Source organism: Eretmochelys imbricata, chromosome 13, assembly GCF_965152235.1.
Source record: "Eretmochelys imbricata isolate rEreImb1 chromosome 13, rEreImb1.hap1, whole genome shotgun sequence".
Lineage (NCBI taxonomy): Eukaryota > Metazoa > Chordata > Testudines > Cheloniidae > Eretmochelys > Eretmochelys imbricata.
In genome coordinates, this window is record NC_135584.1 from 42,783,044 (window position 1) to 42,805,138 (window position 22,095).

Sequence of the window (22,095 nt, forward strand, 5' to 3'; positions counted from 1 at the left end):
TTCCACAGTCACTTTGGTGCCTTTCCCGAAAATCAGTTTCTCATACTCCACAGAGTTAGAGAGTCATCGCAAAACCCGCCTCGCACATCAGCATTGAACCCTGGGGCCTGCGTTCTGAGACTGACCTAAAACCGTGCAAATCCACGGAACTTCAGTGGCGCTGAGGCATTTTTACACCAAATCTGGCCCAGGTTACCACACCCTGAGCTAGTGTGTACCGGTGTAACGCCATCGACTTCAGTAGAGCTACGCCAATAGATACGAGCCAAGGATCTAGACCACTGGCTCCACGGCGGCTATGCAGATATGCACCAGCTCGGGATCGGGTCCACTCACTCCAATAGAGCCACACCCAATGTACACTGGGGAGGCATCTGGCCCTTTGACTCCTATGGCGTGAAGCTGGTTTACACTAGTTGGGATTATGGGCCATTCGGTCCAATGGAGCTGTGCAATGCATCTGAGCATCCAGAGCTGAGTCTTCAGCTGGCAAGAAAATCCTCTCAAACCCCAGAAAGCAAAATCATTTCTTTGTGGAACCATGTAGCAATGCTCCCCTTCCCTTCTAGTGTAATTTTAAACATACAAAGCTTTGTACTTACCTGGTTCTACTTTGACAGTGGTCCCTTTTCCGAAGATCAGTTTATCTGTATCCACATTGTTTGCAGCCTGCTGAAGAATAGGTCTCTAGAGGAGCTCCGTAGACATGCCAAGACAGAAGACTAAAAACAGGACTTTATCCTTGCAAGACACATTATTCAAAGCCAGGAAGTGTGTACCATGTCCTATTTCTGCTAAAAATTAGAAAAAATCATTCTGTAGTTGAACGATTCCAAAGACTTTGTGCCAGAAAATGCTTCTCAGCTAAACCTTCTTTCCAGCTCTTAGGATATTGCTCAAACTGTTTCTTGGGGGTTACATGGAAATAGGGAGAAAAAGAATAAAATGAACTGTAGTTACACCTCTGAAATTTTGGGTTAGTGTGTTTTTTGCCATGAAATATTGCTTTTCTTGCATCTGCAGGTTTTTGTACGGCACTCTATGGAGTTTGTGTCACTGTGGTAGTATCCCACCCCCCCACAGTGCTGCACCTCTTTACAAAAAACACCTCTTCTTTCTTACTGTACAGAGCGGTGAGAGTACATGCAGCCATGTGACTTCCCAACAGGCTGTTCCAAGGAAATGAAAGCGGCTGCTTACCACAGCTTCATCCCAGCCTCGGCAACATGAAGACGGGCCAAGGTTTTCAGACTTGGGGGAGCCAAAGCTTGAGTTCAAGACTGGCACTTTCAAAGGAGCCTAAGGAAGTTAGACATAGAGATTTTCAAAGCTACCTAAGGTATTTGGAGACAGATTAACAAAGGTATTTAGGCACCTAGTGGGATTCTTAAAAGGAGCTAAGTAGTTTAGGAGCCTAACTCTCATTGGAATCCATGGGAGTTAGGGATTTAGGGCCACATTGAAAAGATATTTAGGTGCCTGGAGAGATTTTCAAAAGCATCTATGTGCCTAAAGCGCATTGATTTTCAATGGGAATTACACACATGGAGGTGGAGTTATTATGTCAGTGTAGCAGAGCACTTACATCCGCAGCAGCAAGGCTGTAGTGTGGATGCTGACATAATTAGGTCGACATAAGCTGCCTTACATTGACCTAACTCTCTAGCCTCAGGCTCCCATGTCCCAAAATGACTTTTGAAAATGGGACTTAAGCTCCTAACTCACTCAAGTACTATTGAAAAATGTACCCCATGCAAATTTAAAAGCCTAGCTTTACTCCATCATTTTTAAAAGCCTCAGCCATACCTTTCACAGAGTCAAACCAAGACTCCACCTGCAGAGTGCCGATGGTTGGGAAATGGGATTCCCTCCTCCCCCCCTCCCCACAAAAAAAAACCCAACAGTCTTTTAAAAACTTACAAAATTGACTTTTCAGTGAAAATATCAAAAAATGGACTATTTTGTCCCGCAGCAAAAAAACAAACATTTTCACTCAGAAATTCAGATGTTGTGCCTCACGGGAGTTGTCGTTTGGCTGCCTCATGCTCCCCTTCTTTAAAGGCTGGACTACCTGATTGGACTACATCTCCCATGATGCTGTATGCTCTCCCCCCCCCCCCGCCCATGGTGAGGGGAGATGGCTCCATCATGGGAGTCTTTGCCCTGGTGCATCATGAGGAATGTAGTCTTCTGGGGAGCCTAGTCCATAGCGGGGAATGGGGACATGAAACAACTAAATTACAACTCAAATGAGACACAAAGACAGGATATCTAAATTGCAATATTTTGGTTTCAACCAAAATATTTCACTTTCACCAAAAATATTTAACTTTGGGGAGCATTTCCTTTTTGGGTGAAAATTTTCATTTAATCAAAAACCCACTTTTCTATCACAGAAGAGTTTGGTTGGAAAATTTTCAACCAATCCTACTGCAGTGGCATCAGTCTCACTTTTCTATCTTCATAATAGTTATTTTAAACCCTGAGCCAGCAAAGATTTGTGTATGTGCTTAATTTTAAGCATGAGAATAGTCCTCATGGACTTCTTTACAGAATTATTGCCTAAAGATATAGCAATTATTTTGAGAAGTCATGGAAGATGGGAGAGATTCTAGAAGACTGGAAAAGGGCAAATCTAGTGCCCATCTATAAAAAGGAAAATAAGGACAACCCAGGGAATTACAGACCAGTCATCTTAACTTCTGTATCCGGAAAGATAATGGAGCAAAGAATTAAGCAATCAATTTCCAAACATCTAGAAGATAATAAGGTGATATGTAACAGTGAGCATGGATTTCTCTAAAACAAATCATGTCAAACCAACCTGAAAGCTTTCTTTGACAGGGTAACAAACCTTGTGGATGGGGGGAAGCGGTAGATGTGGTATATCTTGATTTTAGTAAAGCTTTTGATACTGTTCCACATGATCATCTCATAAATAAACTAGGGAAATGCAACCTAAATGGAGCTACTATAAGGTGGGTGCAAAACTGGTTGGAAAAGCATTCCCAGAGAGTAGTTATCAGTGGTTCAGAGTCATGCTGGAAGGGCATAAAGAGTGGGGTCCCACAGGGATCAGTTCTGGGTCCGGTTCCGGTCAATATCTTCATCAATGATTTAGATACTGGCATGCAGAGTACACTTATCAAGTTTGCAGATGGTACCAAGCTGGGAGGGTTTGCAAGTGCTTTGGCGAACAGAATTAAAATTCAAAATGATTTGGAGAAACTGGAGAAATGGTCTGAAGTAAATAGGATGAAATTCAATAAGGACAAATGCAAAATACTCTACTTAGGAAGGAACAATCAGTTGCACACATACAAAATGGGAAATGACTACCTCGGAAGGAGAACTGCGGAAAGGGATCTGGGTATCATAGTGGACCACAAGCTAAATATGAGTCAACAGTGTAACACTGTTGCAAAAAAAGCAAACATCCTTCTGAGATGTATTAGGAGGAGTCTTGTAAGCAAGACACAAGAAGAAAAGAAGTACTTGTGGCACCTTAGAGACTAACCAATTTATTTGAACACAAGCTTTTGTGAGCTACAGCTCACTTCATCGGATGCATAAAGTGGAAAATACAATGAGGATGTTTTTATACACACAGACCATGAAAAAATGGGTGTTTATCACTTTAAAAGGTTTTCTCTCCCCCCACCCCACTCTCCTGCTGGTAATAGCTTATCTAAAATGATCATTCTCCTTACAATGTGTATGATAATCAAGGTGGGCCATTTCCAGCACAAATCCAGAGTTTAACAAGAACTTCTGAGGGGGGGGAGGTGGTAGGAAAAAACAAGGGGATATAGGTTACCTTGCATAATGACTTAGCCACTCCCAGTCTCTATTCAAGCCTAAGTTAATTGTATCCAATTTGCAAATGAATTCCAATTCAATAGTCTCTCCTTGGAGTCTGTTTCTGAAGTTTTTCTGTTGTAATATCGCAACTTTCATGTCTGTAATCGCGTGACCAGAGAGATTGAAGTGTTCTCCAACTGGTTTTTGAATGTTATAATTCTTGACATCTGATTTGTCCATTTATTCTTTTACGTAGAGACTGTCCAGTTTGACATGAAAGTTGCAATATTACAACAGAAAAACTTCAGAAACAGACTCCAAGGAGAGACTGCTGAATTGGAATTAATTTGCAAATTGGATACAATTAACTTAGGCTTGAATAGAGACTGGGAGTGGTTGAGTCATTATAAAAAGTAACCTATTTCCCCTTGTTTATTCCTTCCCCCCTTTCCCCCCAACTGTTCCTCAGACGTTCTTGTTAAACCCTGGATTTGTGCTGGAAATGGCCCACCTTGATTATCATACACATTGTAAGAAGAGTGATCACTTTAGATAGGCTATTACCAGCAGGAGAGTGGGGTGGGGGGAGAGAAAACCTTTCGTAGTGATAAACACCCTTTTTTTCATGGTCTGTGTGTATAAAAACATCCTCATTGTATTTTCCACTTTATGCATCCGATGAAGTGAGCTGTAGCTCACGAAAGCTTATGCTCAAATAAAATGGTTAGTCTCTAAGGTGCCACAAGTACTCCTTTTCTTTTTGTGAATACAGACTAACACGGCTGTTACTCTAAAGACACAAGAAGTAATTCTTCTGCTCTCCTCCACACTAATTAGGCTTCACCTCGGGTATTGTGTCCAGTTCTGGGTGCCACATTTCAGGAAAGATGTGGACAAATTGGAAAAAGTCCAGAGAAGAGCAACAAAAATGATTGAAGGTCTAGAAAACCTGACCTACGAGGGAAGATTGAAAAATTGGGTTTGTTTAGTCTGGAAAAGAGAAGACTGAGAGGGGACATGATAACCGTTTTCAAGTATGTAAAAGGTTGTTATAAGGAGGAGGAAGAAAAATTGTTTTTCTTAAGCTCTGATGATAGGATAAGAAGCAATGGGCTAAAATTGCAGCAAGGGAGGTTTAGGTTGGACATTAGGAAAAAACTTTCTAATTGGTTAAGCACTGGAATAAATTGCCCAGGGAGGTTGTGGAATCTCCATCATTGGAGATGTTTAAGAACAGGTTGGACAAACACCTGTCAGGGATGGTCTAGATAATTACTCCTGCCATGAGTGCAGGGGACTAGACTAGATGATTTCTCAAGATCCCTTCCAGTTCTATGATTCTGTGAATATTTCTTGAGGTGGTGCCACTCCCATCTTTTGGGACTTTAAAAATTAAGCCTGGATAAAAATACTAGCCAAAGACTTCTTCCTCCGTTGGGCCCCACAGAGGTGGACTAGATGAAAGAATATATTTCCATCTCTGAAATGTTATAATCTCTCTATTCCCACACACACTGCCTGTGACCATTCTTGGGACACGCAGGGATGTGAGTCACCTTGTTGCCACCTGCCTTCAGTGTGGAGGAGTCTTGCCTGTTCCTGGCAGGGTGTCAGTTCCCGAACAAAACCAGCCTCTCCTCTGGGCTATTCCAGCTGTTCCTTTGCCCTGCAGGTTGACAATAGCTGCACCCCAGCCCCTGAGTCCCTTCAGTATGTCTCCTTCTGGTGTCTAGGCCCTGATCATTGGATACCCACAGAAAGTTCCGATCCTCTGTTCCCAAAGGAGCAGCGTACCCCAGTTTACCAGTTTTACCTTAGAGCACTGGTCCTGGACCACACACAGCACCTGAGTTGGATGCTAGTAAAACAAAAGAAAAATTATTGAAGAAAGAACAGAGACTGAAATAGAAACTAGTGTGAGTGATAGCTACATGCAAAAGAAAATCATAAAATGTGAATTAGGGACTACATTTATTAATAGTTACTTTCCTTAGATAATCAAGTAGATTCTCTCTCCGAAAGTCAGTCTTGCTAGCCCCCAGCTAGCAGCACTTGCTAACCCCCAATCTTTCATCAAGTTAAGTCCTCAGCAGTGGGTACAGAGGGTCTTTCTCTGCCCTGTGATCTATTGAATGGGTCTCTTGTGTTTGTTCACAGACAGGGCCGTGCCATCATGGCATTGCTTTCACTTCTCACTCCCAAGTGGTTTTGATATTTACAGTTTGTCTTTGATGGTTGTCCATTGACTTTTCTGGATTGCCACAAAGTAGACAATTGAGCAATACATTACATCAATGGCTAGCCAGAGAGGGGTGTAAACTTCTGACCGCCTGAATGACCCATCACCGAGACATAAGATTTCCTGGTGACTCACTTTCCCTCCAAGACCATAAAGGTATAATTTTCAATATAATTACATTATTCCCTAAATAGAACCCATAACACATCTCACCATGACTATGGATAGCTATGATTTACAAGCTTTCATGCTCAGATGCTAACATTTATAGATAAATACTGTGAAAGCGGTGTATTAGGTGTAGTGAATTTGTCCAGTCTGAGGCAAGTTGCCTGTAAAGAACAGGTAATCGTTTTGGCCCCCGTGTCACACCCTGTTATCTAGCTAGCTAACGAGCTATCTCACAATGATCATAGTGCTCAGGTTATTCACCAAAGCATAGCAAAGTCCCCAAGAGATTTCAAGGAGTTCTCTGCCTTTTTTAACCAGGGGAACCTTTGCATGGAGTATGCCAGGGGATTGTTCATTTTGTTCCATTCTTTTGATTGGTTGGTTGGTAGGTTTGGTTTGGCTTTGGGGAGATTGGAAGGGGTTGGTTTTGTGCGGGGGGGGGGGGAGGTTGTTTTGTTTTTATTTATTAGTTTTCTGTTCATTTTTTGTTTGTTTGTTTTTCTGTTTGTTTTTTATTGTGGGGTTTGCTGTTGTGGCTGTCAACTGGTCCTGGTGTGAAAGATTTATTAAAGAAGTCATTGTGACATGAAGTAAGGGGCATTGCAGTGGGGTAGACAAATCCCCTTTGGAAGTTTGCTTCCCATCCTGATCCTCCTTCACCAAGAATGCTGCCTTGACTCTAATAAGTGGAACAACCTGTGCACGAATGTATCACTTTCTGTGGTTTAGATTAAAAGCAGCTGCCCTTTCATTATCTTTTTAACCTCCTTCCTTCGGTGCATCTAAAGATATAGTACACTCCACCTGCAGAAACTACAGCGTTGGTTTATGTACAGTAACTCAGTTATCTTCAATCACTGTGGTACGTAGTATACACAGTGATAAACCGCGCTACAAAAACCTCCCAGACTTCACTCTACCTCCACAGGACACAATCATGCATTCTCAAGCACCGGGTTTACCAATCCCCAGCTAGTCTGTAATTGCCCTGACAAAATACTGTGCTTATCAACTGAAAATAGAGGTTCCATAATTACTTTTTTGAAAGATTAAGAGCCTGGCCCACAGCAGGTGTAAATCAATGTTGCTCCATTCAGGTCAGTGGATCCCTGACAATTGACATTGGCTGGGGATCTGACCCTAAGTTTCCTTTGTTATTTTAAAGAGGCATTTATAGAGAACTAGGCTGGGATTTTCAAAGGAGACGGAGGGGAGTTAAGCACCCAAATTACATTGACTTTCAATGAAAGGTTTGTCCATGAGTTCCTTTAGCTGCTTTGGAAGTTTAACCCTTAATATCCTGGGAATTTTCTTTAAAATAGTCTGATCTCTCTCTCCACCCGTAGGTATCTTTTGAAAAGTAGAGACCCAGACCTCATTGAAATCCTTTATGATCCTTTGAAAATCTTAATTTGGGGCTCAAATTTTCAGAGTTGTCAGGGACATTTGGGAGCCATAAAACAAACTTTTACCAGCACTCTTCCAGGGCAGCACAAAGAATGAGTCTGAGACACAAGAACTCTTTGGAGAGTTTAAAGTTAAAAATGTGGTTATTTGTCTCTAATAATAATAATAATTAATAATAATACAATTAATAGTAAAACCTACCTCTTATACAATGCTTTTTCTTGTGTAGATCTCAAAATTATTGAACAAGGAGGTCAGTATATCATCCCCATTTTACAGAGAAGGACATGACTCTTGCTGGGTTGGTGGTTATTTGTTTGATTCATTATTTGTGTGGTGTTGGAGAGTTTGGCTGATTGACCAGTTGGGTTTTGATGTGGTTGCTCAATCACTCTTTTATCTGATTAGTTACATGTTAGGGGGTGTCACGCTGTCTGCAGTGGTGCACAACCATGAGAGCCCACCTCAGCGCAGACGGCCAGAAGCAGGGCGGGCAGCCCGACTGGTGGTGTGTTCTATCATTAGATTTCACCAACCCAATAATAAATGTGAACTCCTGAAGTACAAGGTCGCAGACAATCCCCTGAGACACTCCAGTCTCTCTTGCACCCAGCCAAGCTGGACTATGTGGTCAATGGTTACACCAAAAATCATAAATCATCAGGTTACATCCAGGCCCAGAGACCAGTCACTCAGTCAGGTTGATTAGCATTCGAGATCGCACACCAAAGACAATGCTGGAGGCCAATTCTGTAGTAAACTAACTAAAGGTTTATTAGCTAGGACAAAGGAATGAGAGTTACTGAGAGGTTAAAGTACATAAAAGTATATGTACAGGTGAGTCACGATCTATGACTCCCAATGGTAGCAGAGATGTAGTAATCTGCCAGTTTTCTAAAGTCTCTCCGGGCTACCCAGAATAATGCTGGGGATCTCCGTCTTCTCATTAGAATTCAAACAGTCCAGAGGTGAAGATTTTTGTCTTGTGTCCATACTTACAGCTTCTTCTCGCAGAGTACGGGGGGTCACCGCCCACGTGGGCTCTTTCTTGGAGAGCAGTCTCTGCGTTTAGAGCCTTTGAGTTCCAGTCACCACCTACAGAACACTCCTTGCTTTGAAATTAGCACTTTCCTATTAAAGTTCTGCATTTGCATTGCACAATGCTTCGTTCTCATTTGGTGGCTTATTTAATCACTGGGGGGGGGGTATGCGCAAGGTACATGTTTGCTATTACATTATAGCAGGATATAGGTACGTGAAAACAATGCATGCAGCGTCCTATCAGTTTTCATGACGTTTAAACACCAACTACATTATAATATATCTAACAATCGCTTTGGTCTGTAGTGGTACACAGGTGAACCGGCCGGGCTTCCAGCTGTGAACGTGTAAGTGTGCGGTAAGGCCTGGGGCTTTGGCCTCGTCTGCCAGCTTCACAGGGCTTCGTTCTTTGTGTTTCCTTGGTTCATTATTCCTTTGACCATCGGGTTCCTTGCTTGATTTGCTGCTTGGTTTCATTTGTTTAGTTGATTTGGGTTATATACTGGGTTGGTTTAATTTATTATTCATTCATTTTTAATACTTGATTGCTCACTTAGTGGGTTATTTGTTTGTCTGGTTATTTCTTTGGTTTCTTGATTGAGAATTTGGTTGGCTTGGGGGCTGGTGTTTAGGTTGCTGGTTTGCTGGGTTGTATTACATTATGACGGATTATTGTTGCTATTGTTAAAGGCATTGTATTGCTCTGGGGGTTGCCAATTACATTGTTATGACTGTTGTCACTGATAGTGTTGTTTTTATTCCCATTGCTATTGTTGTTGTAACGCAGTGCTGTTGCTATTGTGTGTGTTTATACAACATTATTAAATTCTTCTTTCCTTTTTATTATATGGATTTGTTTCTGTTTTGCCCCTTTCATAAATGAAGGGGATAAAATCACCCAGCCCCAACAATCTCTCTCCAGACTGTCTTTAAATCCCTTCCAGTGAAAAGAGGAAGTTCTGCGGGTTTTCTCACCTCTACCTGCACAGACCCCTCTTCCCCTGACTCCCAACTCCCACAGGGCAGTGGATGTTTGTCTGGGCTGGCCATACACCTGGGACTTGCCTGGAGAGCACGTTCCCATGCTGTGTGTCGTGGTTTGGTTCGGAGAACTCAGGGACTATGTCAGTCTGGGCCACCCTTCCCACAAAACCGCAAGCCTTTTGATTTCTCTGAAACTGCAGGGAAAGCTGCTGTCGATTAACAATTGCAGTGTTTCCCCCATTGCTGTGCTGACGGGTCTTTGCAAAATATGCTCTTTTCAATTTGTTTCAGAACAAAAACTTGGCAGGAGGCGCTCACGTACCGTGATGGTAAGTGTGGCAGGAGAGAAAGAGAGAGTGGGAGAGTTTCTGCGTGTGAGAGATCAGAGGGAAGGAAAGAGACAGAGGCAGAGGTCCAGTTAAGAGTTTAGGCAGCATTCAGAAGGGAATCTCAGGGTTAGATTTGTCTGCACCCTGGCCCTTTAAAGATCGAGGGCCTGCGAAGGAAGTCAAAGGGGCTCTGAAAGGACTCAGCAGCAATGGGTCTAGTGCAACTTGGGTTTCTTTGGTTTTGGATAATAAGTTTAATAAAACTCTGGTTTTAAAACTCTCTTTGGTCTGAGCGCGTAACGTTTCCATGTGGTTTCTTCTGAAGTCTCTTTAATCCTACTTCTGCCTTTATTTCCCTCTGGCATGAAGCCCACCCTCAGACTCTCTGCAACTCCTCATGCCCCTCAGAGAGATCTTTCAGATTTTTGCCTCGCTCCTGCTTTGCTCCCAATCACTGTGTCTCCTATCGTCTGGCACAGTGATAGCTGGCACTGTCAGCACTTGTCAGGGCCCTCAGCTGGAAATAAAACTGGTTCTTGGAAGTGTCCCTGGAGATTCTTATTCGGCTCTTCCATGATGGGCCATATGCAGTATCCCCCTTGGAATCAATCAGCCCCATCCATTCCAGCCCGTTCCTGGGACTCTGCTTGAACCAGTACCAGAAGGTCCCTCCACCCGTGATGTAGGAACCATAGACAGCACAATTCAGTTGCAGAGTCTCTGAGGGCCGCACCACTGCTGGGCCAAACTCCACCAGTCTAAACGGGGGAAGGTCACCTAGAAAAATGGAGAAGGGGTGAAAATTAATAGACCCACCCTGCCAGATTGGCTCCCCCGACACACACCCTGCAACTGCATCCTCTGTAAAAAAACTCACACAACACTGGGGCGCCCAGAAAACTCAGAAGGAGCAAAGATACTCCCATTTCTACCACTGGAGAGCAGCACAAGGTGGCTATCTGAGCTTCTGGGCAGAGAACATTTCTGCAGATCTGGGAGCTTCTAGACAGGAAATCCGGGGTGGTGATTGATCCTAGAAGGTTCAGCCAATGGGGGGGAAGCTCACAAGAAGCGTCTTGCCTATCTCTGTGTCTATCACACTTTTGTGTGTATCTGTCTGCTTCAAAGCACTCACATTAAACCCGGATAGCTACAGCTCCATAAAAATCACAGACGCTTATTTCAACTATGATTTTAGGGCAGTAGTTATCTTGCTGTTTTGTGTGTGTGTGTGTGTACGCACACACACAGAGCCGTGTATGAAGTCTGCCTACATAACATCTTCCCAACAGGGATGCTAAAAAATGGACTCATTAGTGAATACTCTACACGGGCCTCCAATGCATGGTGGAAACCACTGCTACTCTCTGCTCTGCTAAAAGGAAAGATTGATGATGATGATTGATGGGGGTTTCTTTCCAGATGGGAAACTGAGACACCAAGAACACCTTTCTCATCCCAGAAAAGCAGCCTAACACAACTAACACACATTCCCGCAATGTGGCTTGTCTCTGCCAAAGGCTAGATCATACAATCAGGTTTGTGAGTGAGTTTTTGAATCAAAAGATTTTAAACTATTTGCAAACAGACTTGGAGGAATACAATTTTTTTTTATAATTTCCATGGGTAATATCAATGTTTATTTTAAGCATTTTTTCATATTTAGCTGTTTAAATTTTCACAGTTGTGCAAAATGATGGGGTTTAAGTCTTTTTATCTATTTAAATGTTCACAGTTTGGGGAAAATATGAGGGTCAGATAATAATTATTTAATGGCAGCAAATGTTGCAATTCAAAAAGTTCACACTTTATAACCATTAAAACACAAATGGTCAACATCACATGTCAAAAGATACAGAATAAATAGCCTTAACAAAGACGCTAATAAATTCTCAATTGCTATTTTTCTTACTTTGCCTGTCTGTAAATGTTGATGATTATTCATGGAAATGTGTTTTCATCTGTTTGTGTGTGTACAGAGAAATCAGACATTTACCAACAGCTCCTGACAGAAACCAAACCCTTCCAAGCCGAGATAGAAATCATTTCTCATAGATTTTAAGGCTAGAGGGGCCATCTGCTCTCACCTCTTATTTAACACAGATCGGAGAAGTCTAGCCAGTGCCTCCAGCATCAACCCCAATTACTTGTGGTTGGCCTTTGAGAAAGAGACGCCCCATCTCTCTTTGAACCACTCCCTTTGCGCCCCACTCCTGGAGATGGGATGGGGGTAAACAGGACACGGCCCGGTAATGCAGGGGAGAGGCTGAGAAGAGTCAGGGGAGGCGGATGTGACTCTGTGGGTGTTGGTGGGTGTTTCTGAGAGTGAGCATAAGAACGGCCCATCTGGGTCAGAGCAAAGGACCATCTATGCCGGTGTCCTGTCTTCCGACAGCGGCCAGTGCCAGGTGCCCCAGAGGGAATGAACAGAACAGGGCCAGGAGGGAGTGATCCATCCCCTGTTGTCCAGTCCCCGCATCCGGCAGTCAGAAGCTGAGTGGTACCGGGGAGGGGAGTGGGTGCAGGTGGGATATTTTTGCAGGCGGGTAGATGTGACTGTGGGTGTGAGGTTGTGGGTGGGGCACATTCTGGGTCTGGGTGTGAATATGTGGATGGGGGCGGGGGTTGACACTGTGTTTTCATTGGGTGTGAGTGCAGTGCTTAATTTGTAATGAAAGCGGTGCTGGGGCCCAAGCAACATCTGTACGTTCATAGCTGACACGGCAAACCCGAGGGGCCAGGCTCAGCCCTGGCACAGATTAAGCCCTGTGCGAGTGAGTGTGACTATAGGTGAGCTGGGGGTTGTGTCTGTCTGTGAGAGGGCTAGGACTCTGTGGCAAGGTGGGGTGCTGAAGTGTCCGTGTGTGTCCTACTCTCTCTGGCTGGTAAGGAGAGTAGCTAACACCCTGGCCTGTGCGGTCCCTTCTCCCCCTATGGTTCAATGATCCTGTGAAATGTCTGCACCACCCGACAGCGAAGCCTACCCACCATTGCTTGTATCACTGCCCCTCCCCGTGCATGGGCCCCGCTGACGTTTCGAGCCACCTCCTTTTTGTGCCAGCCCCCCTCAGCCCCAGTCTCTGTCACTGTGTGTCCCCTGGCACAGTAATACGTGGCGGGATCCGCAGCAGTCAGGGCGCCGAGCTGCAGGGAGACCTGGTTCTTTGGGGCATCTGCAGAGATGGTGACTGTGCTCTGCAGGGAAGGGGGGTAGGATGTCTGCCCCGTAGAGGGGTGTATCACCCCAGCAACTCCAGCCCTTTCCCGGGAGGCTGCCGGATCCAGTGCCAGTAGGAGTGCTGACTGTCACGGAGTCCCCGGGCGATGCTCTGAAACTGCTCCCTATGAAGCCAGGCAGGACTCTGGGGAAGTCTCCTCTCTGGGAGCAGCCTGTCTGCAGGACACACAGCTCACCCGGCTCCACCTTCCTGGGTCTGACCCCGGAGCATTCAGCATCCTCTCCCCCTCCGTGCGCTTCCCACAGCGAGTCCGCCCAGGCGGGGTCCTGGGGAAGCCAGAGGGTCCTGCCCCCCAACTTCGCAGTCAGACGTGACTCTCAGCCAGCCAGTAAAACAGAGGTTTATTAAACAACAGGAACATGGTCTAACACAGAGCTTGCAGGTGCAGAGAACCGGACCCCTCCTCTGGCTCCATTTTGGGGGGCAGTGAGCCAGACAACCACATCTGCACTTCACTCCATGTCTCCAGCCAGCCCCAAACTGAAACTCCCTCCAGCCCCTCCTCCCCTGGGCTTTGTTCCTTTCCCGGGCAAGGAGGTCACCTGGTTCCTTTGTTCATCAACCCTTTAGCTCTCACCTTGCAGGGGGGAAGGGCCCAGGCCTCCAGTTGCCAGGAAACAGGGTGTCGGCCATTCTCTGTGTCCAGACCCCTGCACACACCTGCCCTCCAGGGCTGTGCAATGATCATACACCCTTACCTCACCCCCTAGAGACTTAAGAACTGCATAGGGGAAACTGAGGCACCCCCTCACTATTCAGAGGGAAGGTTAAGATGTCACGGAGTGTGGGGGAGTCCAGGCCCTGCACCCCTCTTCCTGGGATCCACTGAGACTCTCAGCCAGCCAGTAAAACAGAAGGTTTATTGGACAACAGGAACACAGTCCACAACAGAGCTTGTGGGTACAGCCAGGACCCCTCAATCACGTCCTTCTGGGGAAGCAGGGAGCTTAGACCCCAGCCCTGGGGTTCCCTGTGTTCCTCCACCCAGCCCCAAACTGAAAACTAAACCCACCCAGCAGGTTCCCTGCTGCACTCTCCGTCCACATTCCTGGGCAGAGGTGTTACCTCCCCCTCCCCCTCCTGGCTCAGGTGACAGGCTCTCAGGTCTCCCCTCCCCAGGGCACATTTCCAGGTCAACACTCCCCCCTCCCTGCTGCGTCACATCTCTCCCCATTTCGAGACTGAACTGAGCGGGGTCACTGTGACCAGTGACCTGGGGAAGTTCGGGGCCCCCTCTCCGGGACAGCGCATCCGCTATCAGGTTGGCACTTCCCTTCACGTGGACCACGTCCATGTCGTAATCCTGCAGGAGCAGGCTCCATCTCAGGAGCTTGGCGTTGGCTCCTTTCATCTGGTGCAGCCAGGTCAGGGGAGAGGGGTCGGTGTAGACGGTGAAGTGTCGCCTGAAGAGATAGGGCTCTAGTTTCTTGAGGGCCCACACCATGGCCAGGCACTCCTTCTCGATGGCTGCGTAGTGTTGCTCCCGGGGTATCAACTTCTTGCTCAGGTGCACGATGGGGTGTCTCTCCCCCTTTTCATCCTCCTGCATTAACACTGCCCCCAGTCCCGTGTCGGAGGTGTCGGTGAACACCACAAAGGGCTTGTCAAAGTCTGGGTTTGCCAGAACTGGGCCACTGACCAGAGCCTCCTTCAGCGCCCAGAAAGCCTCCTGGCACTGCTCGGTCCAGACCACCTTGTCTGGCTTCCCCTTCTTGCATAGCTCAGTGATGGGGGTGGCTATGGCGCTAAAGTGGGGCACAAATCTTCGGTAGTATCCTGCCATCCCAATAAAGGCTTGGACCTGCTTTTTGGTGTGGGGAGCGGGACAGTCTCTGATCACCTCCACGTTGGCTGGTTCCGGCTTTAGGCGGCCGCTCCCCACCCGATGGCCCAGGTAAGATACTTCAGCCATCCCCACCTTGCACTTCTCCGCTTTTACAGTCAGCCCAGCCCCCTGGAGTCCGTCCAGCACTTGTCTAACCTGGGACACATGGTCCTCCCAGGTCTGGCTAAAGACACAGATGTCATCAATATACGCCACGGCAAAACTCTCCATCCCCCTCAGGAGCTGGTCCACTAGGCGCTGGAAGGTGGCCGGCGCTCCCTTGAGGCCGCAAGGCAGGGTCAGGAACTCATAGAGCCCCAGAGGGGTGATAAAGGCCGATTTCAGCCAGGCATCTGCATCCAGCGGCACTTGCCAGTAGCCCTTTGTAAGGTCCATGGTGGTAAGGTACCGAGCTCCTCCCAGCTTTTCTAGGAGCTCGTCCGGCCTGGGCATGGGGTAGGCATCAGATACAGTGACGGCATTGAGCTTCCGATAGTCCACACAGAACCGGACCGACCCGTCCTTTTTGGGGACCAGCACCACCGGCGAGGCCCAAGGGCTGGCCGATGGCTGGATCACCCCCAAAGCCAGCATGTCCCGGACCTCTCTTTCCAGGTCCTGAGCAGTTTTCCCTGTGACTCGGAAGGGGGAGCATCTTATCGGTGGGTGCGACCCGGTCTGCACCCGGTGGACAGTCAGATTAGTGCGTCCAAGCTGGTTGGAAAACAGCTGTCGGTACGGATGCAGCACCCCCCTGACCTCAGCTTGCTGGGCAGGGGTTAGTTGATCCGAGAGGGGAATTGTTTCCAGGGGGGAACCAGCTCTGGTCCCAGGGAATAGATCTACTAAAGGGTCATCTCCCTGCTCCTCCCACTGTCCACACACGGCCAACATCACATTCCCCCTGGCATAATATGGCTTCATCATATTCACATGGTAAACCCGGCGGTGGTGCGCCCGGTTCGACAGCTCCACCACATAGTTTACCTCATTGAGCTGCTTGACGACCTTGAAAGGGCCCTCCCAGGCGGCCTGTAGTTTGTTTTTTCTCACTGGGATGAGAACCATCACCGGATACCCGTTGGCATAGGCACGGGCCCGCGCCGTGCGGTCATACCAGACCTTCTGCTTCTTCTGGGCTCTGGCCAGATTCTCCCTGGCCAGGCCCATGAGTTCAGCCAGTCTCTCTCGGAAGATCAGAACATACTCCACCACTGACTCTCCATCGGGAGTGGCCTTCCCCTCCCATTCATCTCTCATCAGGTCCAGGGGGCCCCTCACCCTCCTGCCATATAACAGTTCAAAAGGCAAAAATCCGGTAGACTCCTGGGGCACCTCCCTGTACGCGAACAGCAGGTGAGGTAAGTATTTGTCCCAATCCTGCGGGTGCTGGTTCATAAAGGTTTTCAGCATCATCTTTAGCGTCCCGTTAAACCTCTCCACCAGCCCATTGGACTGGGGGTGATAAGCTGAGGCCCAGTCGTGCCGGACCCCACATTTCTCCCACAAGCACCGGAGCAGGGCCGACATGAACTTGGAGCCTTGGTCTGTCAAGACTTCCTTGGGGAACCCCAATCGGCTGAAAATGGTCAGGAGCGCATCGGCCACGGTGTCTGCTTCAATGGAAGCTAAGGGCACTGCCTCGGGGTAGCGGGTGGCAAAATCTACCACCACCAGAATGTATTTCTTCCCCGACCGGGTCGTCTTGCTGAGAGGCCCCACGATGTCCATGGCCACCTTCTGGAAAGGCTCCTCTATGATGGGCAAAGGTCTCAAAGCCGCTTTCCCCTTGTCCCGGACCTTCCCCACCCTCTGACAGGGGTCACAGGATCGGCAATACTGCCGGACCGTGGTAAAGACCCCGGGCCAGTAAAAGTTCTGTAGCAACCTCTGCCGGGTGCGTCGGATTCCCTGGTGCCCTGCGAGCGGGATGTCATGGGCCAGGTACAGTAGCTTGCAGCGATACTTCTGGGGGACCACCGGCTGCCTCCTGATCCCACAGGACTCTACTTCCCTTGTGGGAGCCCATTCTCGGTACGGGAACCCCTTCTCCCACAGGAACCTCTCCTGGCAGCCTCTCCTCATGGTCCGTACCACACCAAGGTCGGCCAGGTCCCTGAGCTTCCGCAAGGAGGGATCTTTCCTCAACTCGGCTTGGAACTCAGCAGCTGGGGAAGGGATGGGGCCCGGTTCCCCCTCAGTGGCCAGGTCTGAGGCCTCAGCCTCTCTGAGCCGTGCCCCTCGGCGCTCCCTCCCCACCAGGGTAGGGTCCTGCGCCTCCGGTGCGGTACCCTCCCCAAGGTCAGGGTGCAGTGCCCCTCGCCGGCTCTGGCTACGGGTCACAACCAGGGCGGTCTGGGGCTTGCTTGGCCAGTCCTCTAGGTCTCCCCCCATCAAAACTTCAGTGGGCAAATGGTGGTGTACCCCCACATACATTTCAGGTGTACCCTTGCCACGGGCACCTTAAATGGGGTCCCGCCCACCCCTGTCAGGGTCAGGTAGGTGTTGGACACCACCCGATCTGGGGCCACCACCTCAGGCCAGGCCAGCGTCACCTCCGCGCCCGTATCCCAGTATCCATTGACCTTCCTCCCATCCACCTCCAGGGGAACAAGGCACTCTCTCCGGAGGGAGAGCCCCTCGCCCACCCTGTAAACCGAGCACCCTGAGTCCAGAGCCTCCAGCCCTCTGGCGGAGCTGGCCTGGGGTACTCTTCCCTCCTGAGCAGGTGGTAAACTGGTAGCCCCCCTTTCCTGGGTCGTCTGCCCCTCGTCCAGCTGGGTCCCTACCCAGTTAACGCTGGGTAGGTTGGGTCTGCTCAGTTTGTCCCTGAGCCCGGGGCACTGGGACCGTACGTGGCCTCTCTGGCCACAGTGATAGCAGCTCAGGTCACGTTGGTCCCCTCGAGCAGGTCGGAGGGGCCCGACGCCAGGCGTTCCCCTTTGGAGGAGGTTCTCCCTATTTCCCCGCTGGGAGGCCCCCTGGTGACTCTCTCTCTGCATCGAGGGGGGCCTGTTCTTTTGGGACTCCTCCCAGCTACTCCCTGACCGACTGTTCACAAACTCGTCGGCCAGCTGCCCTGCGTGCTGGGGGTTCTCTAGCTTTTTGTCCACCAACCATAGCCTCAGGTCGGAAGGGCACTGTCCATACAGCTGCTCCAGTATGATTAGGTCAAGCAGGTCCTCTTTAGCTTGGGCCCCAGCTGTCCACTTGCGGGCATATCCCTGCATCCGGTTGACCAGTTGTAGGTAGGTGACCTCAGGCGTTTTACGCTGACTCCGGAACCTTCTCCGGTACATCTCGGGGGTCAGCCCAAACTCACGGAGCAGGGCCTGTTTGAACAGTTCATAGTCCCCTGCCTCCGGCCCTGTCATCCGGCTGTACACCTCCACGGCTTTGGGGTCCAGTAAGGGGGTGAGGAACTGGAGCCTGTCTGTGGGGTCAACCCTGTGCATCTCACAGGCATTCTCAAAGGCTGTCAGGAAGCTATCTATGTCCTCCCCCTCCTTCCGCTGGGCCAGGAAGCACTTATCAAAGTTCCTTGCAGTCTTGGGTCCCCCCTCACTCACCACAGCCGGGGCCCCACTGCTCCTCAGCCTGGCCAGCTCCAGTTCATGCTGTCTTTGTTTCTCCTTCTCCTGACGCTCCCTCTCCTTCTCCTGATGCTCCCTTTCCTTCTCCTCCTGCTCATGTTGACGTTGTTTCTCCTCATGTTGACGTTGTTTTTCATGATCCTCCAGCTCCCTCACTTTCATCTCCCTCTCCCATTCCAGCCGCCTCAGCTCCAGGGATGGGGAGCTCCGCCGGGAGGATCCCCTGCTGGCTGCTGGGGTCAGGGTGCCCACGGTATTCGCTGGGCTTCCCCCAACCCCTCCCCCAGGCATAGGTAGGAAGGGTCTCGGGATGTCCTCGGCAGCAGTCTGACCCCTCCCAGCCCGGTCAGGCCCCAGGGCCCACGCTGCGTCTGCCTGGCGGCTTCCCTCAGGGACAGGGATCGGGTCATCCAAGCGATCCCTCTCCTCCAACTGGGCAATCAGCTGTTCCTTGGTGGACCTCCCGATGCGCAGCCCCCTCTACCTGCACAGCTCCACCAGGTCGCTCTTAAGGCGTTTAGCGTACATCTCCCTGCTGGCCACTCGCAGGCCAGGCAGCTTCCCACGGTTTCCAGGAAAAGCCCTTAGTGTGCCAGTCCTTCTTCAGGTCACCGACTCTTTGCCAGGGTCGAGCTGCAGACTCCTCCGCCCCTGGGACCGCTCGCTGCAATCCCCCGGGGGACCCTGTTACTGCAAAAGTCCTTCTCTCTGGTCACACATTCCCAGGGGTTAACCACCCCCCGAAACCGTCTCTCTCTGAATCTTCAGCACGCCTGGTCCCCGTCAATTCCCCTTCATTTTACTGTTCCCCAGTCACTTACTGTAGGAAGCGCCGTTCACGGGGTGCAGTAGATCCCACCGCTACCACCAGTTGTCACGGAGTGTGGGGGAGTCCAGGCCCTGCACCCCTCTTCCTGGGATCCACTGAGACTCTCAGCCAGCCAGTAAAACAGAAGGTTTATTGGACAACAGGAACACAGTCCACAACAGAGCTTGTGGGTACAACCAGGACCCCTCAATCACATCCTTCTGGGGGAGCAGGGAGCTTAGACCCCAGCCCTGGGGATCCCTGTGTTCCTCCACCCACCCCAAACTAAAAACTAAACCCACCCAGCAGGTTCCCTGCTGCACTCTCCGTCCACATTCCTGGGCAGAGCTGTTACCTCCCCCTCTCCCTCCTGGCTCAGGTGACAGGCTCTCAGGTCTCCCATCCCCAGGGCACATTCCCAGGTCAACACTCCCCCCTCCCTGCTGAGTCACATCCTCACATAAGAACAGTCCCACTTCCTCACACTGACCAGTGATGGAGAACCCAGAGACAGCGCAGGGGAGCGGGAGGGGCTCGGAGACCTGCCCCACCCCTGGGCCGGACGCCTGTCTCAGATTCTCCTCTCTCTCTGTCACACATACATACACACACTGTGGCCAGGGCTAGCGCAGCCAGGAAATAGCCGGTCATTTGTCAGAAAGGACCCAGAACCTCAATTCCCCAGTTCAGCTGCTCAGCAGACAGGAGAGACTGTTGCAATCGCAGGCCCGGATTGGGGATTCCGAAACTGCCGGACTCCTGTAACAAACTCTCTGCTGCCCATTCACAAGCTCAGGTGCTTCCTCTTTCTCTGCTTCTCTCCAGCTTCCTGGCGGCCTCTGACAAAGCGTCTCCTTCAAGGGACAGCGGAAGGGGGCGGACGGCAAGGGCAAAGTCAGGTGCCTTCTCTCTGGGAGGGGACGCGTGTGGCTGGCCCCCTTTGTGTCCCAGGCCCCCGGTCTCCATGTCACCGTGTCTCTCCAGGCGCAGTAATAGGTGGCGGTGTCCGCAGCTGTCAGGGAGCGCAGCGTCAGGGAGACCTGGTTCTTGGCGGTGTCTGCAGAGATGGTGATCTGGCCTTGGAGAGACGGAGCATGTCTGCTCCTGCTATATAGATATACCCGTCCCATGTATTCTAGCCCTTGTCCAGGAGGCTGACGGAGCCAGTGCCATAGGTAATCCCGAGAAGTGATGGAGACCCCGGAGACAGCGCAGGTCAGTGGGAGGGGCTCGGAGACCTTCCCCACCCCAGGGCCGGAGGCCACCAGCTGCAGCTGGGAAAGGGCACCTAGAAACAAGTGTGGGAGAGTCCAAAATAATCCTTTAATCAGATGCCCAGGGAGCAAAGGCTCCCTCTGCCTCCCCCCTGGTCACACACACAGAGAAACGCAAACAGCCACACACAGAGACACACAGAGACTCACACGGCGCCAGGGCCAGCCCCAGGAAGACACATCTAATCATTTGGAAGGTGTCAAAACTCTCCAGTCCAGCCACTGACCCAACGGAGCTCGGACAGCTCGGGCGAGTCGGCTGAAGCTTGAGCCTCCGGCTGCAAACCTCTGCCGACACCTGTAACAAATTCTAGCTCGCAGGCAGACACAGAAAGGTTCGCGCTCTGTGATGCGTAGGGATCGGGTACTAACCCTACATAAATAGTCAGGGAGCCCTCTAGAGGTCTCCCTTATCTTCGGCTGCAGGAGCCCCCAGAACCCGGCGGAGAAGCTGTGTCGGTAAGTAGCCAGACGCTGCATGTCTTCCTCTAGCTGTTTGGAAGTCATCTCTCACCGTGTGGTTTCCCTGTGTTGTATAAAGAGCAACAGACACAGCACAGTATGAGTGTGTGAGTCCTGGCTCTGTCTGCCTGTGTCTCTTTCTCTTTTCCCCGCACGCCCCGCTTGTGGTCTTGGTTGGGATTTCCAAAGCTGCCTAAGGGAGTTAGGCACTCAAATCCCAATAAACCCCAAAGGGAGTCAGACACCTAGGTCCTTTCACCTCCTTTGAAATCCCCAGTCCCCCTCCTTCTCTGTTCCCCACCAATTCTTCATCTATCACCTCTTCCTCTCACCGTGTTACAGACCTAGATAGTGGGGACCTTTTCTGACTTGAAAATTTGAAGTTCCCTTGATTCTTTAAAGCAACAGATCTTCTATGGCTTTCAGAGGGGTTTTCTCACTGTAAAAACTGATTTACACTTGGCTATGTTTGTTGCATGTTTTGTATCTGGAGTTTTTAAAATAAAACGTGTACCCCTAAAAAGAGTCCCAAGTAAATTCAAATAAATATTCAAGATCACATGTTGATTCTGTTGTGTTATTGGTTAGTGTTTGTTGCGAAGTTTTGGTTACCAAATTTCAGTATGTTGGGAATTGATTTGTGTGTTGTCCATTGGGATTTTTGTTTGCAGTTATTTCTTATTGGTTATTGGTTATCTGCTTCGGTGATTGCTTTGAAACTATTGAATCTCTGTCCAGACGTGAAGAAGAATCGCTCCTCCAGCTCCGCCTCTGGTCCCACCCAGCTGTGAAAACTCAGGGAGGCTGCGTAAACCCCGGGCTCAGGTTAAGGCTTTGCAGCCGCGTGGCTTTCAGAGAGCCGGAGCGCCCAGGGGACGGGAGCTGGGATGAGGCGCTGAGTAGATCCTCCCCTTTGCAAACC

The 22,095-nt window shown here is 49.6% G+C and overlaps 1 protein-coding gene across 1 annotated transcript in view; it reads right to left on the reverse strand.

The window, feature by feature from the left end:
* The window catches only part of LOC144273716 (immunoglobulin lambda-1 light chain-like), a 191,080-nt gene that overhangs the window by 12,489 nt on the left and 156,496 nt on the right, over positions 1-22,095 (reverse strand). The gene's annotated exons all lie outside the window — the stretch shown is intronic.